We start from the raw sequence: 5,172 nt of genomic DNA on the forward strand, positions 1-5,172 counted from the left end.
TTCGTCCATATCATTGCATTTTATTAATGTACCTTTTCATAAAAATAGCATTCATTTGAAAATACGTGTCATTAAATATTTGAATGTGTCTGTACAGATAAAGATGACGTGCAACCGTCTTTCTTGATTGAAATAAAAATTCGATGGAATTACGGAAGAAAATAAACGAGAAAAGTAGTATTGCAAAAAAAGGGCAGAATGTTATGTAATGCTTAATTGTAAAATATTCTTTAAACCGTAATGAGAAGATAAACTTTTCAAAAATTTGGAAATACCACACTCCCATACTTATTGACGTACACATACACGTGTATTTGATATAAAGGTGCAATGAATGCTGATTATAAGGGGGAAAAAAAATCAAGACCACACAAAAATATTGAAATGATTAAAAACAAACCAAAAATAGTACTTGCACTACTACAATAAACAAAACGAACCACCATCAGGTCTGACTAAAAAAAGAAAGAGAATCACAATTGAAAAGTCGACGAGATCGCGCCGGCGTTGAGGCTGTAAAGAAACCAAAACGAGGTCAGCTTGGTAAAAAAACCAAAGCGAGGTTACAAAAAAAAAAAAAAAAAAAAAAGACGTTACCAAAAAAAAAACAAAAAAAATCAGTAGAAAAAAGAGAGGCCCGTTCGAGAAAAGAAAACAGAGTGGGACACCCCGCAGAAAAAGCCCAACATGAAAATTGAATAATTGACAACGTCATGATTGCATGTTACAGTTTATGCCAGAGGGTTTGGGATCATCACACTCGGATGTTGGACATGATATTTGGGGTATTTCAGCGATAACTCTCAGCTTCTAGTCTTCAATATCATCTCATGGACGTCCAAGTTACCGACACGTCCCATTCTATATTAAACAGTTACCAGTTTTGGTTAAAAGTGGACAAAACACTCGTGGTGGTTCGTCGGCTGCCAGCGGTCCCCTCGCTCCAATGTACACTCGAGATGGTAAGCCAGCGGCCGGCGGTCCCGTCGCTAGTACAGTAGGCCTACACGCCGGCAACCAGCGATCCCCTCGCTGTAAAGTGTAGGGCCGCCTCTCCCAAACCATAGACAGTCTGTGCCCAAACCCCAACAAAACGATGGCTTGCCGCTAGCCCACGGTTACGTGTGGTTCGATACACAGCGGCCGCCGTGTGGGTATAAATTGCATACCACGCAGCACGCTGCGGCCTAGTTCTGCATGGCAGGGCTGTGTGTTACCGGCGTGACACGGCCTCCCGTATAACGCGGTAACACGTACACAGCCCTGCCATGCAAAGCTAGCAGCGGCCGCTATGTATCGAACCACACACGTATCCCGTGGGTTTAGCCTCTAAACGGAGTGTGGCAAAGGCAAAAATACTCGGACTAAAACACTCCGTTTAAATTCGAGGCAACGTTTTCACTAGTACCTGTAGAAGGCGAACGCGCCCGACTTGACAAACACTGATCAAGCAGCCGCTATTCTCTGTATACTGTAGCTCAACACAACCAGCAAAGGGAGTGGTAGGGCTACGGAACCGCAGCAAGGCCGGGCTGTGAGTTACCGTATAACACCGGCGTTATACGGCCAGGCCGTATAACGCCGGTAACTCACAGCCCTGCCCTGCCACCAAGAGCTATGTATAGGCTACTGCACAAATATCGTAGCTCCATATATTGGACTGTGTGGATATAAAGATTTCTGCAATGGGGATCGACATGTCGTGTATGTGCCGGTCTAGCCCTGCGAGTATAGTGAGAGTGTCTGGCGTTGCGAAGGCCGGACACTCTCGCCATACTCGTAGTCGTAAGGTAAGGCTTGTACAGTTGCGTCGCTTGTCTTGTCGAACACGGAAAGCGATGGACGTTCGGCAGATTTCTTCAAAACTATTCATTTTATCATGATTTGGGTGATCTTTGAGGATAGACGAGGAATTAGCAAACAACGAGGTGGTTTATTATCATGGTATTTGAACCCGATGTATCGAACCATACGTATAAAACTATGTAGAAATCATGTAGGCCAAACGGCGATGACAGTGCGGCTCGGTGGAAGGCCTGCAGTGGGCTCCCTGCCATACCGCGCCTAAGGCATCGATATGTTCGCAGTGTTGCTATGAAGGGTCATGGGTTGTACGTCTCGCTCGTGATCTGACCTGTGGACTGCCTGAAATTGGCTCAGTTAACTTGACTCTCTGGAACTATTTACTGTTAACTTGGACGTTCTTTAGGTGATATTGCCCACTTCATTTCATCAAGTATGGTTTCAAGTAGAGCAGGGCCCAGCCAAACAGAGCTAGGTTTCAAGATGTCACGTTATCACTGAAATGCTCGATTAATATTTCGTCAAACATTGGAGTATGTGGTGATCGGATTCCCCGCTGTTGGGGATTCATCGATCGAAGGAAACGTGAACCATGAGTTTTTTGAATAAAATAATTGTAATTTCGGGCTTGTTTTTTTTCTGTGGCGAGTGCTTGTTTTTTCTTGTTTTTTTCTTTTTTCTTTTTTTTTCATGCTGTGGCGAGTCCTCATTTATTTTTTCTTTCCACAGGCCTACGCGGGTTTTTTTTGTATCTCTTTCATGGCATTTTTTTATTTTTTTCGTTTTTATTTTATTTATTTTATTTTTTTGTAGATGAGATCCACTTTTGTCTAGAGCCATCACTGCCGAATTTTTTTCTGATTTTCTCTCTTTACTGTCAAAGCGACTGGTGATTCATATTATATTTTGATTATCTATAATACGTTTATTATGAGACGTAGTGCTTTTTAATTTTCTGAAGTACATAAATAATTTTATGTGTGCATGGCTTTTTGTCTGATTCTTTTACAATTATTTTCTGTATGTGGTTCACGTTTTATTTTTGTACTATTTTTTCCGAGTGGTAGTAGTGATTTTTAGTCATTTTCTTGTGAATTTTTTGGACGTATCACTGTATAACATATTTTTCTTTTTTCTTTTTGTAAAATCAGCACTCATTGCACCTTTTTCGCGAACTATTATACGTGTATGTATGTCGATAAGTATGGATGTATGACTTTTTCAAATCGTTGAAAATTGTTTATTTCCTAATTACGCTTAAAAGATTTTTTCTCAAGTTAAAATGAAGTATTAAATGGCATTTCTGTCTTTTATTTTTTAATTATACTTTTCTTACTTATTTCCTTCCTAATGAGACCGAATTTTTATTTCAATTGAGAAAAACAGTTTATTTTTGCACTGAATCGATAAATATTTTTGAAACATTTGGCGCGCCGTAGGTTTGCTTGTTTTCAGAATTGATGATTAGAAAATCAGAATAACATGCAAGGAATGAACAGTTTAATTCGAAATTATTTTTAGGAATTAGTGACGCATTGTTATCGATACACATACATGCACTTTTCATCGCCAAAATGTCTGAGCCGAAGAGTTCTATAAATTTTTAGTCTTCCGGTAATATTGTTTTTCAAACGATTAGATCTATGATTCGTGATGAGTGATTCACGACAGCGGAGGAAGAAGCGTATTGGAAAGATAAATTTACCGATAAAATGTCATAAGAGGTTGAAATGTGTCCTGTCAGATGCAGTGTCTGGACGTGACAAAGCGTTTTCCTAGTGTTCAGACAGAGTGCACTGGTCGCACGTAATATAAGGTGACATGTCGCGGCGACTGGGTTTAACTCCGTCACTTCACTCGAGTGAATCGCACACTTCTGCTTTGTTAAAAAGGGTGATCGGATGACACGATTTGACGTATTTTGAAATGTCTCAGTTGAAAATTAACCATTCCGTCCCCTAATAAAGTGATCTGAATGAAATCCGTCAATCGAAGAGGCTCCATGACCGGAAACGTCTACAAGCACCGTGTAGGACTTATTTGAATGCGTGTGTCAGTCGAGTCAAGACGATACGAGTCGGGTGACAGGCAGTGTCTGATCGTGGTAGAGAGCACCCTGGTGCTACCGTGTGTTATTTCTTGACGCAGATTCCGATTTGGTAATTTCAGAGATTTGACCTTTTCCTGGGTGCTCGTTCATTGTAGTTCGTTCTTTCCCTGCATATTGTCCGCGGTTCAATTCGAGTAATGAATTTGTGGAAAATTACATCCTGAATTCTGAGATGTATAAGCTTTGCATTGCTAAGCATTGTATCGGACATCGGGACTTCAAATGAATATCTATCTAATTTCTCTGTGCGGTTTTTTTGTTGGGTTTTATCATGTCAACAGTCAAAGGCTCCGACTTCTTACTTTTACAAAAGTTCAGACTTGCCAAAGTAAAAACCTTGACCCAGAACAGACTGTGCAGTATGAATGATATTAACTCCGAGACCCACAAGCCGAAATGGCTTTGTGCTCACACCGCTGACGCGAAGATGACTTTATCCCATTTCTGTATTAGATGAAGATTACACGAATTGTCGATTAACAGTGCTCTTCCCGCGATGGAAAATATTCCAAAACGGAGCCTTCGTGTCTCACGGTTGTCCTTATCCCAGTCTGAGTGCACAAATATTCCACTGCAAAAATCAGCGAAACAGAACAATAAAAAAAAGAAAGAAGCCAAACCCTCAAAAACATTCTTGAAGTTCTAATTTTAAGTAGACACACCATTTAGAGTCGTAATTACACAATTAACAAATACACAATCTATAAAGTATCGGCATATATTTGGAGCGGAAAGCACGTCTTTCATAATGCTTTCGGGAGACCAATAAAAACATAAACGTGGTTTCTGAACAACAAATCACTGAAGAGAAAATGTAATCAACATTTACAGCTCGACAAAGAGTTAACTTTTATTTTGACTTCCTATGCGTTATTTTGTAACAAAACATGTAAATGTGTTGAAACAAAGTTGGTTTTTAATTTACAGAAGATTAAACTTCGTATGTGTTGTATAATAGTTTCATATATTGTATCGTACTGTGTATTATATGTATCATACATTTAAGTTCTACATGTAACTTTAACTGCAGATTTAAAAGAGACCTCCCTTGTCTCATAGTCTGTATCTGGTTTAGCTGTTGAATAGGGCTGGAATTGTGGAAGGTTCTTGCAAAGTATGCGCCTCTCTTGAGATTGTCGAATATAATTCTGTCTGTGTACATATTCTATATCCAAATACACGATGTAAAGATTTACCAAGATGCTTATACACACAGCATTCGAAAGTTTCTTTCTACTTATATCATCTTCTAACAACTT

This window comes from Ptychodera flava, chromosome 18, assembly GCF_041260155.1.
Source record: "Ptychodera flava strain L36383 chromosome 18, AS_Pfla_20210202, whole genome shotgun sequence".
Classification (NCBI taxonomy): domain Eukaryota; kingdom Metazoa; phylum Hemichordata; class Enteropneusta; family Ptychoderidae; genus Ptychodera; species Ptychodera flava.